Genomic DNA, 23394 nt, shown 5'->3' on the forward strand with positions numbered 1-23394 from the left:
GTGGGTTGGACAAATTCCATACCATGATTTCTTGTTTCACATTTTTTTAATTGATTTGATCTTAGGAGCTCTGGTTTTAGCCAGAAATGTGTATTTTAAAAGAAAAAAAAAAGACCATTTATACCCATCAAAGAGGTAATCAAAAGATGTGAGAGGCCAAGGAAACAGGTTCTTTCTCAAATCGAGTGCTTAGAACCAGACAGCACTTACCTGAGTAGGACTGATGAGAAGAGGGCTACTTTAGAAGATAGCACACGAATTGGGGTGGCTCCAGGTGGCAGGGAGAATGCATGTTTATCCCCCACAAATTGCTGTCTTCCTGCCTGACCCAGTGTGAATGTTTGGGCTGTAAGAAACAGAGAAGCCAAGTGGAGTTGGTTTAACCACATGAATAAGCTAAGTAAAGGAGATGTACAGGCTTCCTGCATATTCTCTCTCTCTCTCTCTCTCTCTCTCTCTCTCTCTCTCTCTCTCTCTCTCTCTCAACTTCATTTTGCAGTATGGGGATTGAACCAGGATCTTGCATGTGCACTTTACCACTAAGCTACATCTCCAGCCCTTTTGGAAAGCATTTATATTGAGATATGGTCTCACTAAGTTGCATAGGCTAACTTTAAACTTGCTAACCTCGTAGCTCAGCCTTCCAATTAGCTGGGAATACAGGCATGTTCCACATCATCTGCCCAGGGCTCTCTCTTAAAGCAGATAAATTTTCTATTACCATTGTCTCTAGCAAGCTTCCCCAAAATATCCTGGGCTCTAATGGCTTATGAGAGGCCAGTGTTCTTGGGTAGAAATACTAGCTGCTTTAAGTAGAAAAGGTAGTGCACTAGAGGATGTTAGGCATCCCAAGAATCATTGGTAGGGCTGGAGAAAAGAACTTGAGGCTAAGCTTCAAAGAAAAATGCCCCAAACCACATAGAGGCTTGGCCAGATGAACTAAGGATGGCTTCTCCCTTGCTTCCCTGGAGTGCCAAGGGCCAGGAGTCTTCCCTTGCTTCAATTCCTACTGCTGTCAGCCCAGTGCTGCTTATCCTAACTGATACAGAATTATCAGACTAAATGTGTTAGTGACTGGACAGCACTTGGAGCTGTGCTAGGCACCTTGTAGCTGCCCCTTTGATGTGATTTTGCCTCCTGACCTACTCTTTCAGCTGGTGGATTGGGTTGGGTTGATATGTAGAAGGGGACTCATATGCTCTGGCTCATATAGCAGAATTATTTCCTGGAGAGTGAACTATCTTGGAGGTGAGTGGGCCTGCATTTTCTAACAGACATAACTATCATGTAAGCTGCTGTAGCCCAGGAAGACTCCAATAAAGGGGTAAATTGAACCTTAAAGGCTCATGATTTTACAGAACCTGACCCAGAAGAAGTAGACTATGCTGTCTTGTGGAACAGGATCAAACTCAGACTCAGGTTCAAATTCTGACTAACTATGAACACTTATGCAAGTTTCTTCATCTCCAGGACTTGAAGAATATATACCTTCAATAAATTTTAGCTCCTCTTCTCTAGAAACAATTATTACGATTTCCCCTGGGAAGAAATGCCATGTGTCTTCTCCCTAACATCATGTATATTCTATGTCCTCTATGCCATTCCATAGTACTTTGTATCAGCAAAATGTTACTCAAGGAGACTAGAGAATTCAATACAGTCTCATCGTTTTCTGGGTCCTGCCCAAAAAATGTCACAGGGAGGCCTTAGGAAATTCATGCAATGAAGCTGAAACATTTTATTGATAACAATTTTATCGAGATGGGGGAGGTATTGTACCAGATGACTTCCTAGGCGTGTCTGTTTACTTTGGTGAACATTGGGGCCAGGGACGGGGTGGGGAGTGAAGACTGGGGCTAAGAGGCAGTGCCCTTGGTGCAAGCAGGGAGAGGGCCTGGGGGTTGTCATGGAGGGCACTGGTTTGGGCTCCAGAGGAGCCCAGATTCCAAGGTGGGCTCTTGCCACTTCCTAGCTGTATGACTTGGAGCCCATTGCTTAACCTTGCCACGCGAATTTTTCCTCTGTGAAATAGGGAGGATGGTAATACCCTCTTAGGGCAGTTGTGAGGATCCAAGGGGTGTTGTTAAAGTTCTCAGCTGCTATGATTACTATTTTACCATGGGGGCTGAGGCTCCCAGGTTCATGGCCTGGGCAGGCGCATGCACAAAAACACCCAATGGGCCACATGAGACTGAGGTGCTGCATAGCACCTGGGTTTTAATCCTTTAGGGTCATGGGGTGGGCGGAGTGGATTCAGGGATGGGGATATGGAGAGAAGGTCCCAAGAATGGCTAGTACTGACCCTCAGGCGCGGTGGGCAGTGTAAAGGGGAGGGGCCAAGGTAGTTCCAGGCTGGGTTTGCACAGTGGTGAGGGCGGAGTAGTGAGGTGAGGACCAAAGTCTCGCGAGATCTCACAGCGCTGGTTGCAGAGGAGACAGTCGGAGAGGTGAGCAGCGTGCTTTGCGCGGAGGTGGCTGTGGCGGTGGCGGTTGCGGTGGCGGCGGCGGTGGCGGCGGCGGCGGCGGCGGCGGCGGCGGCTATTGGGGGCTGAAAAGGGTGAAAGCGGCAGAGACCCAAGCCCCTGGCAAGAAGAACGGGACAGGTGGGTGGCCAGATCTTTGGAGGCAGTCCAGCAGGGCCTGCGGCTGAAGCGGCGCCGCCTGGTCGGCGCCATACCGGACCATGCGGGGTGGGGCGGCTGGGCCTTGGGCCAGTTCCCCCTGGCCAGTCAGACCTCGCGCTCGGTGGGACCCCGGACCCGCCTCAGTATCCCAGGGCGGTGGGCTTGGCACTGCTGGCCATGGCTGGTTCACTTTGCTGTATGCCAGGCATTTAACTTGTTCACTTCCATGCTAGCGCTGCACAGAGAGGTGCAGCGCCCTGCCCAAAGTTGCACTGCTGGGATGTGGTGGGATGGGGCTTCCAATACCTGCACAGGCCTCTGCCCTTTTTTTGCCTCCGGTTCTTCTCGGAGCAGTGCTTGTAGCTGGTTTCCTGGGGTCCTGGTGGGGCTGCAGAGGGTGTGTCAGACCCACTCTGAAATTGGATGCAGCATGGTATGTGAATTCATTGGGAAAGGCTTTTTCCAAGCCTTTTGCCCAATTTCTGGATGGTCTTCTACCCCTAACCTGTCATTTGGTCCTGTGTGAGAGAGAAGAGGTGGGTGTAGAGTGACCTTTGTACACTAGGGGTGGGGTCACTAGCCCAAGGCTTGCTTCAGGCAAAAGAAAGTTTGATTCCCATTGAAGCACTTGATTCTAGCCTGGAACAGTTGGTTGTCAACCACAGAAACAAGGCCCTTCTCTTTGGTTTTGAGCATTTGTAGAGCCCACTTCGCTACTGAGCAGTGAGGTTCCTAAACCTCACTGAGAATCTACCTACACACATAAGTGAAAGTGAGTATGATACTTTCACTTACATGTAAAAGAGAAATAAAGGGATAACAATGTATGATCTGCAGTGCTGTCTCACTTATAACCAGAACTTTCAGCTGTGGTGGAAGACAGCATGCTTTTGAATGCTTGCACCTGCTGCTAATGAAGGAGTTTGAGTTAGTTAAAAAAAAAAAAAAAAAGTATTAGGATCTAGTTCAAACAAGAAAATCAAAGAGGGAGATGAAGATGGAAACTAGGGAGAAAACACTTAGTGTTGGGATAACTTTATTTAAGCTAATAAAAAGGAAAGGCTAGATTGAAATAGGGATGACATGTCAAGGTCAATTACAGGGTGCTTCAGTCTACCCACAGGTCATACTATGGCCCTTCCATGGATCCCTTTACCCACTATGTCACAGGACATCCTTTGTGTCTTGTGCTTTGAGGTACTACTACTTGAAGGAACAGTAATGAGTTCCTTCAGTTGCTAGTAATAACAGTAAAATATTAACAAGATTGAAATTTTTGGATTCATTAAGGTGAGATTTATCTGCTATCTCATACTGTTGGCATATATACTACTCTATGTATACTCGTTGTAATTTTAAATTTATGTTGAGTTAATGTGTAGTGTAAAGAAATGAGCACTAATTTTCAGACAGTTTCCTTATTCTGCTGAATCATCCCTTACTATTTTCTCTTACATAATTACAGGGAAGCTGTGGGGTTTCCTATAAAAGCTTTAAATATTATGTCTTAAAGAAATGCTCATTTAAAGTGGGCTTGATTAAACCATTTTAAGATCAAAATTCTTGTGACCAGGATGAATCTTGATGATACAGATCCATCCCACCCAAGCATTGTGTGAAGCCTAGATCCTTGCTCCAAAACACAAATGCCCCAGCGTGTCCCCAAACTCTTTGATAACTAAAAATTTTTCTTAAGGACATTTCTGACTCTGAGAATACTATTAAGAACATATCCATTATCTACTTAATTTTAACAAGAAAGGGGTGACAAACAACTTTTTTCTAGGAATTTTTTTTTTTTTTCTGAAGTGTCTGACATATAACATAGACATGGTCTTGGTTAGTGACACTTGTGTCAATTATTCTAGAATCTTGGGAGGCAAGGTTATTTCCTGTCACAAAATTTTGACTGTGTTTGATGGGAATTCACATTAGAAATGTTAACAAGTAAACACTAGAATCATTTTAGCAGTTTGATGTGAGAAGAGAGTTGGGCAGTGACAGCAGTGTGTACTATAGCAGGTCTGAGTTGAGTAGAATATACATTCATGTCATCATTTAGGGGCTGGGTTACTTACAGGGATTGGATTGAACCCATAGACACTCTACCACTGAGTTATACTCCTTTTTTCCCTTCTTGAAATGGGATCTTCTGAAGCTGTTGAAGCAGTCTCAAACTTGGGATCCTCCTGCTTTCCTAATTTCTTACTCCTTCAAATAGCTTTTTAAAAACAGATTATCATATCCTTTAACTTGATTGAAGGGGGAAAAAGCAATTTTTTTGTGATAACCACACCAAGATTGCTTTTCAGCATGTAATTTCAGAGCAAAAAAATCTATATAAAAATCTATTTAAAGCTTGTTTTTAAGTCTTATCTATAGGTGTCTCTTTCTCTTCTTTGTGTAAGTATTCTTTTTAATGTTTAAAAAACTTTAATGTTAAAAAACTTTTTAATATTCTTTTGGTTAAAAGTTAAAATGACACAGCCATGCTTGGGAAAATCTGATTTCCGATGGCTTTGCCCCCCACCCCCTTCACCCCTCTTTTTTAGATAACCTCCTTTAATTTATTTCCCATAGATGTCAATTGTTTCCTTTTATAGTTGGAGAAATGCCAGTGTACTATATTCTTTTTATATAAACTGTAGCATAATATGTAACTAATTCTGTCCCATGGATTTTTCTTTATATGCTCTTGAGATCTTTTCCTATTAGTATTTATTTAGAAAGAATATAATCTTTGTTTATAGAAAACACTTAAAACAAAACAGCTGTGTTTAAACAGCATCTATTAAGTGTCTTGTTTACTTAACCAGCCACCCTTGTGGGTATTTGGGTCTTCTCTAGGTTTATCACAGACCATACTGTGGTGAAACAGCTTGTATATATATATCATTTTACATATGCAGGTACATCTGTGGGATGCATTCCTAGAAGTGGGATCACTGAGCCAGTGGGCAGGACATTTATGGTTTTGTTAAATACTTCCTTTCTTAAGTGTTGCACCATTTTAAACTCCCCAAAGTACAGTTGCTCCTCCTTATCCTTGGAGGATTGGTTTGAGGACCCCTTAGTGTATACTGAGATTCAAGGATGCTTGAGTCTATTATATAAAAAGCATAGTATTTGCATATAATCTATGCACATCTGCATACTTTTAAATCATCTTTAGATTGCTTAAAAGACCTAATACAATATTAATGCCATGTAAATAGTTGTTACACTGTATTATTTAGGGACTAATCACAAGGAAAAAAGTTGGTATGTGTTCTGTATGATAATTTTTTAAAAAAATATTTTTACCTATGATTTTCAAATCCAGTCTTAATACCACAGATACAGGAGGGCAGATTGCAGTGTTTGAGAGAGTTCCTGTTTTTCTGGGGCCTTTCCAATGTACTGTGTGTTTACAACCCTTGAATTTGTTAACAGTTTGATAGATGAGAATTATCAATATAGAGTCATTTTAATATACATTGCTATCATTATTAGTGAGGTTGAGCTCTTATGCTTAAAAACTAGTTGTATTTCTTTTCCTGTAAAATCTCTGTTCATATGTTTTTTCACATTTTTGTTTTGAATTGCTTTTTTTCCCTTATCAATTTCTAGAAATTTATAAATTGTAGAGATTAGCCCTATGTGATATAAATTGTAGTTTTTCCCCAAATTTTCACTTATTTTTTTATTTACCTTCACATATTTTGATATACAGAGTCTTACATTTTTTTCTTTGAATTCTACAGTTTATATTACTCATTATGGTATCTTGATATTTTTTAAAATTTTTCTTTATTTCTATGTGGTGCTGAGGATTGAACCCAGTGCCTCACAAGTGCTAGGCAAGTGCTCTACCACTGAGCTACAGCTCCAGTCCAGGTATCTGGATTTTAAGTCACTGAAAGGCCTCCAAGATTTTTAGAATTTGCTCATGGTTTCTTTAAGTACTTTTGTGGTATGACTTTTATATTTAAATGTTCAAACTAGGATTTTTTTCTGGTGTTCAGAATGATGCATAGGTTCAACTTTATCTTTTTCTGCGTGCCTGATATTTTCACCTGTTGCTTTTCGAGCCCTTCTTTGAATACTCTTATGGTATTGTTAACTTTTGGATGTATTGGGGTGTCTCTGGTGTTTGTATTCTATTAGTCTTTTTCTTCATACACCAGCATCACATTATTGGTTTTGTAAAAGTTTTAACATCTTTTAAAATTAGTTTCCCCTTGTTGCTTTTCATATTCCTGGGAATTCTTGCTTGCTTATTTTTCCATGAGTACTTTTGAACTATTTTGTCTAGTGCCAGAAAAACAAAAATCTAAACAAAATAAACATCAGATTAAATGTATACATTTAAAATCTATTTAACTTCTCTAAACTTTTTTTTTTTTTTTCAGGTGCTAAGAAAGAATGTAAGACAGGAAAATAATTAAATATTTTCACTGTGGTGTTTTATAATTTTACATTTTAAAAATACTTTAATTATCATTATTTTTTTTTATTCTGCTTCTTTAAGTTGTAAAAGGGATATTGTTTTAGGAGTGTTTGAGTTCATAGAACCTGTGGGTGGTAAGGTAGATGCCAATAATGTGGGCTGTCTGAATAATGATGTTTGTCTTTCCCTATCTCTCTGACTCTAATATTTTAATTTCTATTATCTTGTCATTTTAATGTGTGGTTCTGAGAAGGAGGTCCTGTATTATATCTACTAGCAAAATTCAATGAATTCTTTCCTCTTAAATAGGAAGTTGAAAAGACTTGAAGTAATTTTGGTGATATAGAGGCACTTCTTTATCTTAAAAGTTTGTTGTGATTTTTTATTATAATAATTAGAAAAAAAATTCTACCCATAAAAACAGCATAATGACAAAAGTAAGCCCTCAATTCCTTCACAAAGAAATGGCCACCATTAACTCACTTTTGGAAACTTATTGATGGATATGAAAGTATATAGAAGACTTTAAATAAATAGCAGTATAAAAGACTTTAAATAAATAGAAGTTTCTCTCTATATGAAGCTATGTGGTCATTTTTAATATGTTAAATATATCTCATTTTTGTGAGTTGAAATTGATGTGCATAATCATGGGTGATCATTTAACTGGCTGCCTAGTTTTATTTTTTTAATTATTTTTTTATTTGTCAGTAGATCTTTATTTATATATGCAGTGCTGAGAATCAAACCCTGTTCTTCACAGGTGCCAGGCAAGTGCTCTACCACCGAGCTACAACCCCAGCCTTTGCTGCCTAGTTTTCCATCATTTAGAGGCATCATACTTTATCTATCTACTCCTTTGATAACCATTTACATTTTTACTTGTTTTTCTTTCTGTGAATAATGGTACTTTGATGATAGTATACTTATTCATTTATCTTCTTAGAGGTATAACTGCCAGGTCAAACATTATATATGTTTTAAATATTGATAAATATGGCTAAGCTGTTATCTGTAAAAACTATCCCCTTCAATGTCCATGAGAATCTTATTTTCAAAACCCTTGCTCATACCACATTTTGTTAATCTTCTTAATCTTTGCTAATCCAATAGGGAAGAAAAAGTACATTTTTGAGATAACATGTTTTTAATTGGTATTGGGGATTTAACCCAGGGGCACCTCATCAGTAAATTAGATTCCCAGGACCTTTTATTTTTATTTTATTTTTTTTTTATTTTGAGACAGGGCCTCCCTAAGTTGCTGAGGCTGTTCTTGAACTTGTGATCCTCCTGCCTCAGTCTCCTGAGTTTCTGGGATAACAGGCGTGTTCCACTGTATTCAACTATTGAAGGAAACTTTGTGTTATTCAAAGATTTCTTTCAGTCAATATTATTATAAATAGAGAATTCTCTCCTTAAGAACATACTTGTGACTCTTATGTGTCAGATATTCTTAGGCATAAATGTGATGCAAATATTTAAATATATATGAGTTTTTGTTTGTTTGTTTGTTTTTTTTTTGTCTTTTGCCTTGATTTTAACTCATTATTAATATTTGTAAACTTGAGGGTTAGGGATGTGGCTCAAGTGGTAGTGTGCTAGCCTGGCATGTATGAGGCACTGGGTTCAATCCTCAGCACCACATAAGAATAAAATAAAGATATTGTATCCACCTAAAAAAGAAATATTAAAAAAATATTGAAAACTTGATCAACCAGGTATAATTGTTTTGAATACAGAATGTTTTCCTCTGCAAAGAGCAGTACTTTTGTCTTTTATTCACCTGAAGCGAAGCCTAAAGTAACTTTCAAAATAAATTTCTTAACAATTTTCAAACATGGATACCAATGGCTGAATAGCATACAGAATATTATTTCCATAATTGGTTGATAATATGGTGTTTTTGAGTCATATAAACTATGTGATTGTGTGTTCATGTGTAAACCTATGTGTATTAAACCTATGTGTATTTCTTCTGTACAAAAGATTTTATCACTTCCTTATGTAAATATGATTTTTAATTTTATGTTTGCTTTAGATTTTATTTCAATCAAGTAAGAGTTACATATAAGGATGGCCTCACATGAAGCAGATTCACAACTTTTCATTGACCTACTGTTTATTCTTTGGCTTAATAAAAAATCATTAAACTCTCTTCTATATATAAAGTACATCTCAATTGCCTTTCCTGAGGGGGCTTTTGTTTTCACTTCAATTAACCTTGTCTACAGAGTACCCTAAGGTTGGGACCATATGGTCCAACTGGTGATTTATTCACCAGTTTTTATTCAGCACTGAATACCTACCTACCTGGTGGGCATCCACAGACACCCAAATCATTATTTACTTATTTGTTTAATTTTTTGGTACTGGGGATTTAATCTAGGGGCACTTTACCAGGGAAACACATCTCCAGCCCTTTTGTTTATTTATTTATTTTTTATTTTGAGATAGAGTCTTGCCAAATTGGCTTAGGGCCTCACTAAGTTCCTAAGGCTGGCCATGAACTAAGGATCCTCCTGCCTAAGCCTCAATGTCCCAATGGTTGATATGTAGTTATTATTAGGTTAAAGATGTGAAAATGAATACCCATACATTTTAATTTAGAGAAGACTAACATAGTTTCATTTAATTTAGATGTGCACAACTCTATGGCACTTGCTACTATTTCATTTGATGGTACTATGTTTCAAAATTTGATTTGGACTATATTCTAGTTAATTTTTAAAATCACATAAGCCATGTATTTTAAATCTTTTTTTTTTTTTTTTTTTCCATTATGGGCAGAGTAAGTATTTAAACTAGGTATGCTGCTGGATCTTGTTTAAGATCTGTTTATGTTTCCCAGTATAGACATGGCAATATTTTTCACAATATGTTGTTTGAAAATAAGGATAAAGTAAATACCCCCAACAAATAAAGTAAATGTAATTGTATGGTTCACATTTTTTTAAAATGAAAGCAGAGAATTAGATTGCCAGTATTTGAGTAGAATGAATAAGTCTTTGTCTGGGACCTGTCTGTGAAGTTTTTCTGACTCCTAAACCAGTTTTTGACAGCTAAAGTAAACAGAGAGATGGAAAAATTAATGATCTAATAAATTTAACCAGTGTTTTATTCTCTATTTTATATAGTTTATTTCTATTGGAATACAGGATTCTAAAGAATAAATGTAACTAGTTTTAAGTAGTATTATTGCAGAAGCAATTTTTCATGTGAAAATCTTAAAATCAAATAATCCTCTAGCAATTTTTATTTGCACTTTAGTTTGCCTAGCAATTGTTTCTTTTTTTGATATTAATTTTTTAGTTGTAGTTGGACACAATACCTTTATTTTATTGATTTATATGTGATGCTCAGTATTGAACCCATGGCCCTGCATGTGCCAGGCAAGCACTGTACCACAGAGCCACAACACTAGCCCCTAGTAATTGTTTCTTAATACATAGTACAAAATTAAATAAAGGCAGACTTGAAATTATTGAGTCTTCATTATTGGGCAAAATTAATGAGGTTTTCCTGAGGTTTTCCTTCTGGGATCTTATTGTAGCTAATGATGTAATCTTATTTGTTTTCTAAAATATTGAAGTTTGAGGTTTTTAAATTTCTTTTCTTTGTGGCAGTAGAGGAATTTGTTTATACGGTGCCTTTTATTTTACTGATGAGTTCATTTTTTTAATTGTGTGCCCTAAAGCCTACTAAAAATATTCCTGGAAAGTGAAGGATTAAATAGAAGTTGTAATTAAAATGAAGGCTTTATCCTTTATTTCTCCTGTTAGCTCCATTTGTTAAAATTTTTATACTACATTTAAATAGATATTAAGATGTTATTACAGTGCTGGGATTGTGGCTCAGTGATAGAGTGCCTTCCTGGCATGTGTGAGGCACTGAGTTTGATCCTCAGCACAAAAATCAATCAATCAATCAATCAAACAATCAATCTATTATGTTCTTCTACAACTATCAAAAAAAAAAAAGACTTCATTACATATTACATGGGTTGGATTTTGTGCATTTGAAACACTTTCTTCCTATATTAGGCATAAAGCTTAGTTTAGACTGGCATAGTAAGTGATCATTTGATTGGAAAGTTCGGTAGAAAGAGAAGTTCAGTCTTCCTGTGCAGAATTTGAGACTTTGTACTCTTTGAGATAAAACAGCTTTGCAATCAGGGTGGTAGTACTGAGCTGCAGTGGGAGGAGAGATGCCAAGTGCTGGTGTACAGTGTAGATGAGAGCCACTCAGGGTTTCCTTCTGTGGACTCTGCAACTGACCAGATCTCCCCAAGGGGCACTGTTAACTCAAAGTCTTATGAGTGGAGTTTTAGAAAGGAGAGGGAATAACAGTATCTTTGGGGCACAAGGTCCATAATGAGTTCAGAGCTTAGTGAAACTCCCAAAGTTCTGAACATGCCATCCCCCTGAGAAATTTCCTTCCTCCTAACCCTGAAAGTTTTGTCCAGTGTGTGACATAATGCAAATTTGTGTGGAGCTAGGCAGAGCAAGTCTATTACTACAGAGTCTAGATGCTGTCTTTAATTGGACATCCAGCATGGGAATATGGCTGAAAACCACTATCCCCTTCCCCACACCTTATCTATTGCAGTGCAATTGGAAATTCACACAAGCTTTTCCTTCTTTGGTTTGTTTAGAGAGGACACCTAGGTGCAGGTTGTGTTTGTGTATGTTAAACCCCCTGTGTTTTGTTTTAGATATATTTGAGTCTGTTCTAATATAACAAATTTTCAGTCTGAACATTCAAGAAGCCATCACTCAAACATTAATTGCTGTCGATGAGAAAGTATATCTTCCCACATCTTTTCTTGGTGCTTGAAACCATCCCACTTCTTTTTTCTTTTACCTTAAAAACAGATTACTGACACTTGGAAATTATATTGCATCAATCTTTATGGAAAGATTACCATATTACCAGATTATTGCACTGCAAAATAGGCATTTCTTTCTAATAGAGTGTTTCTCTCCACGTCTTTCTGTCTCTCAGTTCAGTACTTTTAAATACCTTTTAGGTGAATAAATGCTTTGTTTCATGCTGTGATTTAATATTTTTAGAGTATTGATAGCTTTTCAAAAAACCTCTGTGGGAGGGGAATAGAGGAGGAAGGTTATTCATTCAATGTGAAATCTTCATAGATCTTTAGATGTTTACAAGGTAGAAGGATGGCCAATATTAATTACCCCTATTCTGGTATAAATTCTGAAATGAGTATTTGCTGTGAAGAGTTGTGAACGGTCAGGATTTTGGTGGTGGGCTGTGGATTGAGCATTGCACTGTGCTCTTTGTGTGCAATATTACTTCATTTTGTTCTCAAAACAACAAGGACTTGGTAAAATTGTGAAATTTGTCCTTGGGCATGTAGCTAGCAGGTTTAAAAAAATAAAAACAAAAAATTATCACTTGAATTCAGATTTTTCTATCTCTAATTTCCAGTGCTTTCTTATGCATACAAAGAAGGGTATTGGTAGAATCTTAGAAAGTTGTATTCGACTTCAGAGGCTGCAAAAGGAAGATCAATAGTATAAGGCCAGCTTCAACAACTTAATGAAACCCTGTATTAAAATAAAAAGGTCTGGGGGTGTAGCCCCTTTATAGTACATCCATGTGTCATTCAATCCTCAGTTCCACAAAAAAAGAAAAAAAAGAAGAAAGTTGTTAGACTGTTTGCATTGTTTTATTATAGATAATGGAAATATTGAAAAGACTGACAATAACTCTATCCTCTCACCACCCCTGCCCTCATTCATACTATCCTTTTTATTTTTAATGTTCCTCAGCATCAACTAATGAACTCTAGGAGCATGACAGGGTGTCTGGCTCATTGTGTTCAATACAACATAGGCTTGTTTAATTTAGCAGCACTCCAAAATAAAAGGTTCATGCTGCCAAGTACAAACAGACCTTCTGTGGGATGTTAGTTTGGTTATAGGAGAGTATGCTTGTTTTTCCTTGCTATGTGCTAATAAAGAAGCTGGCAGATTTTTTTTTTTTATGAGTATACAGGATTTTGACTTTTTTTATATCCGTGTAATTGATAAGAACTGGATAGTCTTAATAAACATTTTTCTTTTTGTAGTCTTTTGTTAGTTTCATTCTGTAACCTGCCAGCTAATTGTGAATTGCATGCTCTTTTGTTCTTTGCTCTTTTTACATTGGATCTGGTTTTGTGATTGGTTGCAATAGGGATTTATTGGTAGGAACATAGATTATTTCCCCATTTGAACAGATTGTATGTTTTTATAACAGATTATTCTGTCACAGGCAGAGTGATTCACCAGAGCCTTGTGCAGAGGTGTTACTATATGACTTTGTGCAGCCATTTAAAAAAATAACAGCTTTATTGATATATAATTCACATTACCATCAAGGTCACTCCTGAAATGTGCACTTCACTGAGTTTTAGTATATTCACATAGTTGTGTGCCTACCCTGCTGTCTAGTTCTGAAACACTTTTGTCATCTCCAAAGAAGACCCATACCCTTCAGTCATCACTCTCCACTCACTCTTGCTCCATGTAGCTATAAATCTCCTTTCTCTCTTTGTGGATTTACTTGTTCTGGACATGTTATAGAAATGTAATCATTCAGTATATGGCCCTTTGTGTCTGGCTTCTTAGCCTGTTTTTGAGGTAGCACATAACAGAACTTTATTCCTTTTTTATTGCTAAATAGTGTTCTGTTATATGGATACACTTCAGTTTGTTTATCCATTTATCAGTTGATGGATATTTGGGTGACTTGCACTTTGTGGTTCTTATGATCATGCTGCTATGAATATTTTTATTTTTAGGTTGACTTATGTTTTCTTTTGGGTAGATACTTAGGAGTGAAATTTATTGGCCATAAGTAACTGTGCCAGACTGTTTTATAAAGTGACTCTACCATTTTACATTCCCATCAGCAATGTTTGAAGATTCCATTTCTCCATATCCTTGCGAACACTTTGCCATGGTATTTTTCCATAGTAGTCATCCTAATGGGTATGAAGTGGCATCTCATTGTGGTTTTGATTTGGATTTCCCTGATAACTAATTAAATTGAATATTTTGATGTACTTGTTAGCTATTGTTTATTTTTCTTAGACAGATGACTCTTCAGATTTTTTGCCCATTTTAAAATTGAGCTGTTCTTTTCTTGTTCAGTTGTAATAGTTCTGATGTATTCTGGATGTACTCTTACCAGATATGTGAAGTATAAAATTTTTCTTATTCTGTAGTCTTTTCACATCTTATGAAGCATGTAGATTTTTTGTTGGAGTCTAATTTACCAGTTTTTTGTCTCCTTATGCAGTTTCTCTGAAATTTTCTATAAGTTAAAAAAAAAAACCACAACAGACCTTATTTCTCAAATCTCCCATTAATTTTTTTCTACAGAAATAATGGTCATTTCATTAACACAATGGTTAATGAAATGGGTTAGAGATATTAAAAAAATTTAATATGGGTTAGAGATATTTAAAAAAATTTTGTGCTTTCAAATATTTTCATGAAATTTAATGGGAGAAGCCCAATGGTTTAGAGATATTAAAAAAAAATTGTGTTTTCAAATATTTTCATGAAATTTAATGGGAGAAGCCCAAGATTTCAAACCTGGTATCTAGTGCCCTTTTTAAAATCAGAAAATGTCTTTGAGTGTTCTGCTTAGCTCAGAATGCACATATTATTCTGTAAATATTTATAGGTGTCTAATGTATTCTGAGGACTTGACTGGGCTTGGAGATCCAGGGATGCTGGGAACATGGTCCTGTCCTTAAGAAACAAGAGGTCATGTGCCAGGCTACAGATTTCTACAGAGGGTAGTGGCACCAGTGGAGGATAAGGGGCACTGTCTGGGTGAGAAATCCTCACAGGGAGTCAGTGCTGGTGCTCTGTCTGCAGAGATGCATGGATGATCAGAACCTTTTGTTATAATCTTTGATTCTTCCTTTCAGACACTTGCTGCTTTATGTGTTGTGTACATTGGCACCAGTTATCTGTAACAGCAATATTTATGGATATGGATGTAATGAAATGTATACATCATTGTGATGACTTTGATACCTAGAAGCAAACCTAAAGAAAGCCACTTTTCTTTGATTTCTTCAGGTTTTCAAGAATGGGAACTTCCTACTTACTAATTAATTCAGTGTGGTGGATGTGGATATCTGAGGTCCAGCCCAAAGCCAAGCAGTTCTGGGTAATCAGAGCTAAAATGTGAGTCAAGGAGGAACAGCTGTTTGGCTGGAGAGAAGATTGTGTATAGAGAGTGGGGTGAGTCCTGTTAAAGATTTTAGATCTTTCTTTAATAACGCAGAGCTATTGATGAGTTTGGGTGTGTGGGGGGAACATGGTTATTCCTGTTATTGTATCACAGATGGTGGTTGTGAGGACTAGAAATAAGAGAATCGTGGGGCTGTTGGACTAGTCCAGATAAGTGCCAATGAAGATCTGAGCTAGTGTACTGATGGTTGAGGTGGATACATGGACTGGAAATTTTTAGAAGGTGCAAATCTGGATGCTTGGCTGCAATCAATCATCATAAGTTAAAAGGAGGATTACTAATGAAGGAAGAATTCTGAAGATGGTTTCAAAGGAATGAAATGCCACAGAAGCCAGCATGATTTTAGGCCCTTGGGGTTAAAAGTGACAGAGCAGGGGTCATCCTCAGGCTCTCCAACAAGAGGGAGGAAAGAGTGTCTCCTCCCAGCTGTGCTTTTTAAAATCCCAAGAGCACTCTTTTTTTTTTTTTTATGTATGTATATTTTTTAGTTGTTAATGAACTTTTTTTGTTTATTTTATGTGGTTCTGAGAATCAAATCTGGTGGCTTACATATGCTAGGCATGTTCTCTACCACTGAGCCACAACCCCAGCCCCCAAGATTACTCTTAGGCTTGGTTTTATTGCCTCCTGCTATAGCAGAAGCTTTGCTAGGAACTCCTGTTATCATCACTAGCATTCCCAGAATTGGGGAAGCATTGTGGAGCAGAGCCATCTGTTTGTTTTTTGTAATTCAAGCTGGCTTGGGCAGTTATTAAGATTTGAAGCAGAAGGTTGAGAATACCTCAGAAGTTTGTGGCCTGAATAGCCTGTGATGATAGCATTTCTGTGCAAGATCAAGGTTCACAAGTGAGTAGACTAGAATGCAGGAAGTAAACCGAGTTTACTTTTAGACCACCTTAGTTTGGGATGTGACTGTCCAGATGTTATGTTCCTGTGACTATTCACTTGACTCCATTCACTAATAGAAGCCTCTCTAGGGACTGGTTATTTTCTTTGCTATGACTTCCAGAGTCTAGCATTACTGTACTTGGCACATCTGTGAATGAATGCATATAGGTGGCCATGCATAGCAGGCACAGGATGGATCATTTAATCAAGAAATATAGATTTAGGAGCCCTATGTAGAGCTAGGTTGTTGATAAGTCTTGAGATTTATTTTTATTGGCTAAAAGACTTTTATGAAAGTTCAGCTGTGGTGTAGACCTGTAATTTTCATGTCTAAGTAACAAAATTGTGCCTTTTTGCCCTGCCTAGAATTTAATGCCAGTAATTATCTGTTGATAATCCTGCCAGTGATTGTGTGTGTGTGTGTGAGGGGCATATTAGAATCAGACTTGTGATAAATAGCGAAATGAAAGTGATAAGGCAGAGAAACTCTATTTTCTTTTAAGAATAACTGAGTTATAGGATGAAATCTTGGAAGTGATTTCAGATTACTCCTGTAAACTCTCACAAAAGATGTTTATAAAACAGTTGGAACAATATATATTGTACTAAAAAAATGTGCTGTGATCTACTCCAGAGATACAAATCAGGGAACTTAATAAATCAGGTCTTATTTGTGAATGGAAAGGACTGAAAATTCACCTTAAAAGTAAGAATTCAGTTGATATCAATATTGTATATTCTGAGTAGCAGAAGTTAATGTAGTTCCATTTCTTATTCAAAAATAAAATGATTACAGATTTCAGATTTTGGCATCTTGAAATCTGACTCCTGATTCCTATCTCTTAATAGTTATTGGAATACCAGTCTAAAATGGAATTCAACTTTGATATTTTTACTCTTTAATTTTGAGATGACTGTGCTTCTAATTCTGTCTTCACTCCATATTCAGTAAAGCCAAAGTATTTTTAGCTTGGGTATGCCATAATTTTTATTATTTAAATTTCATAAAAACATAATTGTGTTTATATAAATTAGTAATATTACTCTCCTACTTGGGAGAGTCTGCTTGTTTCTTTTAAAAATTTGAGGCAAAAATATAGTTATATTAACTTAGAGGCTAAATATTTTTGTCCTACCACCCTCATATAACACAATGTCATAGTCAGTTGCATATTTGTTTGTCCCTTAGTGTATGTGGGAAATTGGCTTCAGAACCCTCCTTGGATGCCAAAATCTGCAGATGCTAAACTCTCTTATATAAAATGAAATAATATTTGCATGTAAATTATACCCATTGTTCCAAGTACTCTCTATCATCTCTAAATTATTTACAATGTCTCATATAGTATAAATATGGTGTAAATAATTGTGATGTTGTATTACTTAGGGAATAATGACCCTCCAAAAAGTCTGTACATGTTCAGAACAAAAGCATGTTTTTTCCAAAATATTTTCTATCTGAAGTTGGTCAAATCCATGCATGTAGAACCCTGGAATATAGAAGAGCAATTTTTAAAATGTTTATTTCTTTTTTTAGTTGTAATTGGACACAATACATTTATTTATGTTCATGTGGTGCTGAGGATTGAACCCAGGTCCTCGAATGTGCTAGGTGAGTGCTCTACTGCTGAGCCACAACCCCAGCCCACCAATGTGTTTTTAACATTTATGTTTATTGTCTCAAATCTTCCTATTCCCTGCAGTATATGTGAGTCTTTTAAAAAATTTTACTTATTTTTTTTTGCCAAAAAACTTTCAGATGCAGCAGTGTCTTTTAGCAAGTTGTAATAGAAATTTCTAGGGATTCAAATTAAGTTATATCCTCTCAGCTTTTTAAATTACTGTAAGATACAGTGGTTTTCTTCAAATTAAAATGCTACAGGAGGGCAGTAATTGACAGTGAAGGTGTCGAGGAACCACAAATTGGCTCTTAGCTTCAATGGAACTCAAGCTGTAGCAGTTGTTATTTCACAATATTAATTACAATCAGTATCAGAGATGAGATGTAACATTTCATAATTTTAATTATAAGTGTTTAAATGTCTTTGCTTTTTTTCAGCAATTTACCTAAAGCAAACCATTTTCATTTGTAAAACTCCAAAAAATCAATAAATAGAAGATGCAATAACTGAATACTATGGTTGTCTTCATCTTTTGTTTAGTGGATATTGCTTCTCAGTGAAGATAAGAATACTTGGATATTGTGCTTGCAGAACTCATTGTCTAGATTCCATGGTTACTGAACACTCAGTATTAGTAGTGTTTAATGTAGATATGAATTTGGGTATGATGTGTTTGAAAGACATGTAGAGAAATCATGTCAGTCCAAATTCATTAAAAGCTCATTGTTTAGCAAAATTGTACCTTTGAGAACACAAAACATGACAGTTTTGAAGAACCTGAACAAATTTAGAAGAAGAGTAGGTTTTTAAGGGAATCTGAAGCACATACCATCCACAGTTACCACTAACAAGTGATTTTTATAGATTTTTAGGTGCCTGGCATGAGTTCCTGGGTTCTTTTTTTAAATTATTCATTAGTTGTAATCAGTTATACATGACAGAAGAAAATGCTTCAATTCATTATACACAAATGGAGGAGATGTTGGGTTCTTTTAGATAAAGAACCTTAAAGGGTAGTATCATTGTAAGGGAAAAAGATAGTGGAAGGTTTTCAAATGGCTGCCCTTGCTATGCTGTAAAAGGTCCTGTATATTATGGCAGAGCTATGGATGGTTTTATTTGTGATGAATAATTAACCTTGTATCTTCTATAGGATATAGTAATTTCCATTCTTGGTCCAGTTAGCTGAGTTCAGTAATGAAGAATATGCTGTTACAGAATATTATCTTTGATACCAGCTATTAGAGGATTTACTTAAAACTTCCTATTTGTTATTGGTATTTAAAAAAATAATAATTTGGGGTCTGTCTTTTCACATCCTTTTATATTTCTAAGCCAGAATGACTACTTAGAGCTGGCAGACTCCATACTTGCTGTGTGTGGAAGTAATTTTAAATCTTTGTTCTGAGTTCACTTAAGATATGAGAGATACTTGTCATTTTGGAATTCTAAGCTGTTAGTATACAGTTCTTTAGTCATGTTATTGAAATTTATTATTTTAACCTTTAATTAGAAGAGTCACTGTTCTTGGCTGTCTGTGGTTTGTTTCCATTGCTATTCTTTCATCATGTGATTTAAGCATTGCTAAACCTTACAAATTATTCCAAAAGACACATGGAATTACTTTGTAATTTGGTACTGTCCATTCTGCATAAAATCCAGCCCTTTTAACCATAACATACAGAGAGCACTTGTGCAGTAAACATTTATTTGAATTAATGAATTGCTTTAGGGCTGCTTTCAAACGTTGTGTTTTCAGTATTCAGTGACTGAGCCTTCAGTACTGGTAGTTTAGCTAAACATTCAGACTTCATTTGAAGCCAGTAAACAGACAACTGTGCAATCCAGGGAGATCAATTTTTTAATTTTTCTATCCAATAGTAATTTAGTGTTTTTTAAGGGAGAGAGAGAGAGAGAGAGAGAGAGAGAGAGAGATTGATTTTTTTAATATTTATTTTTTAGGTTTTGTTGGATACAACATTTATGTGGTGCTGAGGAACAAAGCCAGCACCCCGCACATGCTAGGTGAGCACGTTACCACTTGAGCCACATCCATAGTCCAGTAATTTACTTTTACAGTTGTGTTTATATAGAGTAAATGTCAAAGGGAAAGGTGTATTTGAAGCAGTTACATGACTAAGTTTGCTACAGGAAAAATTTTCGGTATGCTAATGGAAAAGGGACAATTTAAATTGATATTATATATTTCAGGTAGCCCTTTTTAAAGACAGTTTTATTGAGGTATAATTCAATCCAGGAAACTTCATGTTTAAAGTGTATGATTTAATCATTTTTGGCACATGTTCACACCCAAGAACCCATCATAACAATGAAGAGAATGAAAAGATCCATCAACCCCCCCCCCCCTAAATTTCTTTGTTTTTCTCTCCTCATGATCCTCTGTCCCTTTCTCTGGACAACCACCAACCTACTGATCTGCTGTCACTATAGGTTAGTTTACTTATTCTAGGGTTTTATGTAAATGAAATTATATCACATGTACTCTTTTTTTTTTTTTTTGGCTCTTTCACTCAGTGTAATTATTTTGAGATTTGTCTCTGTTTCTGATTATATCAGTTGTTTATTCTTTTGAGGGCTCAAAGTATTCCATTGTATGGATGTATCTGTTCAACATTGACAGCCATTTGGGTGTTTCCAGCTTTTGGCTCTTAGAACTAAATATATCTGAACAGCTGTATTACAGATCTTTTTGTGGATTTATGCTCCCTTATCTCTTTGGAAAATACCCAGAAGTGATATAAGTAGACCATGTGGTAGGGTATTTTTAATTTTTAAAACTGCAAAACTGTTTACCAAGTTATCATTTCCTTTTACATTCCTACCAGCAGTGAATGAAGAATCAGTTGCCCCAAGTCTGTATCTTAAATACTTACTGTGGTAGTCTTTTTAAATTTTATTCCTCTAATAGATACATAGTATTACCTCTTGTGATTTAAAAAAAAAAATTAGTTGCAGATGTACACAATACCTTTATTTTATTTATTTATTTTTAATGCAGTCCTGAAGATTGAACCCAGTGCCTCATATGTGCAAGGCAAGTGCTGTGCCACTGAGTCACAGCCCCAGCCCCTCATTGTGATATTAATTTGTATTTTCCTACCTGCTGCTGCTGATGATGAGCATATTTTCACGTGCTTATTTGCCATTCTTTGGTAAAGTATCAAATCTTGTATACTATTATTTATTGGGGTATTTGGTTTTCTTATTTATTAAGTTTTAAGAGTTCTTTATATATTCTGGATACAAATTCTTTATCAGATTTATGATATTTTGTCCCAGTCTGACATGTTTTACATTCCCCTAGCAGTGTGTTTCAAAGAACAGATGTTCTTAATTTTGATGAAATTCAATTTACTAATTGTTCTTTAATGCACTTTTGGTATCATATCTAAGAACTCTTTGCCTAACCCCAAGTCACAGAAGTTACCTCCTGTTTCTTTGAGGAGGTTTATTGTTTTAGGTTTCACACTTAGGAATATGACCCATTTTGAGTTAATTTCTGTATGTGGTATAAGGCAGGGGTAAAAATTCATCAGTTATTGTATATGGGTATTTAGTTCCAGCACCATTTGTTAAAAATGAACATTGTCTCTTTGCTGAATTGCCTTTGTACCATTGCCAAAATAAGTTTTCTGTGTACATGGGTCTATTTTGGCCTCTATTTTGTAGCATGATCTACTTGTTTATCTTTATATCAGTACCACATTGACTGAATTACTTTACCTTTGTAATAGTGTTTGTCTTATGATTTTTTTTTTTTTTTTTTTTTTTTGCAAAGTACTTTGGACTGTTCTGGGTCCTTTGCATATGCATTGGAAGTTTATAATCAGCTTACTAGTTTATACAAAACAGCCTGCTGGGATTCTGAGATATTGGATCTATGAATCAACTTGGAGAGAATTGACTTCTTAACATCATTGAGTCTTGGAACAAATGAACATGTTATTTCTTCCCATTTGTTTAGATTTTCTTTAATTTCTCTCAGCAATCTTTTAAAGTAGAAGTCTTGCATATCCCTTTCAAATTTGTCTTAAATATTTGACATTTTTGGTATTATTATAGTATGTTTAAAAAATTCAATATAAAATTTTTCATTACTAACATAGAACAGCAATTCAGTTCTGTATCTAGCTCTTGTGTCATGCAACTTTGCCAAACTCACCTTCTAGCAGTAGCTTTTTTGGGTGTATATTTCATTGGATTTTCCTATATAGATAATCTCATCATTTAAAAATATAGTTTGAATTCTTCCTTTCTCACTTGAAAGTCAATTTTTTTTTTTTTTTTGCCTTATTAAAGTAAGCAGAATCTCTGGTATATTGTTGGATGGAAATGATGGGCATGGTCCTCCTTATCTTGTTCCTTATATTAAAAGAAAAACATTCAATCTTTTTTAAATTATGTGTGCTGTTAAATATAGGGTTATTTTGTGGATTCCTTTTATCAGAATGAGACTATTGTATTCCTAAGGTTTTTAATATTGTTATTTTTGAACTAAGAATGGGTATTGGATTGTTATTATTTGTTTGCTAATATAATGATGTGCATTGTGTTTTGAATGGCAAACCAGCTTTGAAATATTAGCATGAATCTCATTTAGTCATGAGGTATTACTCATTTTATATATTATTGTATTTAATTCATTTAAATTTTGCTTGGGAACTGGATGTGGTGGCATACACTTATAACCCCAGCTACTCTGAGGCAGGAGGGTCACAAGTTCAAGGCTAGGATGGGTAACTCAGTGAGACCCTGTATCAAAATAAAAAGGACTGAGGATGTGGCATTAGCCTAGCCATATTAGAGCATTAGCTTAGCATGTGTGAAGCCCTGGGTGCTATCCCTTTTTACAACCCCCCACCCTCCCCACAATTTTGTATAGGATTTTGCACCTGTGTTCATGAGAGGTATCACAACCTCTTGTAATGTCATTGTCTGGCTTTGATAGCAGGTTAATGCTGGCCTCAGAATAAGTTAGGAAGTATTTCGCCCTCTTCAGTTTTCTTATAGAATTGGTATATTTTTTTTCCCCCTACATGTTTGTTGGAATTTGCCAGTGAAACTATCTGGATCTGAAAAAAAAATTTAAGGGAAGATTTTCAAGCTACAAATTCTCTTAAATATAAACCTGTGACTATTCAATTCAGGTTTTCATTGTAGGTGAGTTTGGTGGTATCTTTCTAGAAATTTGTTCTTTTTATTTAGGTTGATGGATTTATTGGCATATGTCCTTCTCATATCTCTACAAACTATGGTGATATCATCTTTTCTTTCCTGATATTAGTAATATGTATATTCTCTCTTTTTTCCCTCATTAGCCCAACTGGAGGTTTCCACTTTTTTTCTGTCTTCTCAAAGAACCAGTGTTTTATTTATTTATTTTTATTTTTTTATTTCTTTTGTGTGTGTGTGTGTGTGTGTGTGTGTGTGTGTGTGTGTCTTTGGGATCAAGCCAGGGCCTAACACATGGTAAGTACACACTATACTACTGAGTTATACCCCAGCCCAAGAACCAGCATTTAATTTGTTTATTTTC

At 36.0% G+C, this 23394-nt stretch overlaps 1 protein-coding gene across 1 annotated transcript in view; it reads left to right on the plus strand.

Annotated features, from left to right (window-relative positions):
• Positions 1-2543: 2543 nt before the first annotated feature.
• LOC124109648 (zinc finger protein 420-like) overlaps positions 2544-23394 on the plus strand; it is a 91549-nt gene continuing 70698 nt past the window's right edge. The window contains exons 1-2 of the mRNA XM_058570746.1: positions 2544-2603; positions 15153-15317. The gene's annotated coding sequence lies outside the window, so the exon portion shown is untranslated. The remainder of the gene's footprint in view (positions 2604-15152; positions 15318-23394) is intronic.

The sequence above is a fragment of the Marmota monax genome, unplaced genomic scaffold (genome assembly GCF_021218885.2).
Source record: "Marmota monax isolate L192 unplaced genomic scaffold, Marmota_monax_Labrador192_F-V1.1 WCK01_AAM20220418_F8-fsc00262, whole genome shotgun sequence".
Classification (NCBI taxonomy): Eukaryota; Metazoa; Chordata; class Mammalia; order Rodentia; family Sciuridae; genus Marmota; species Marmota monax.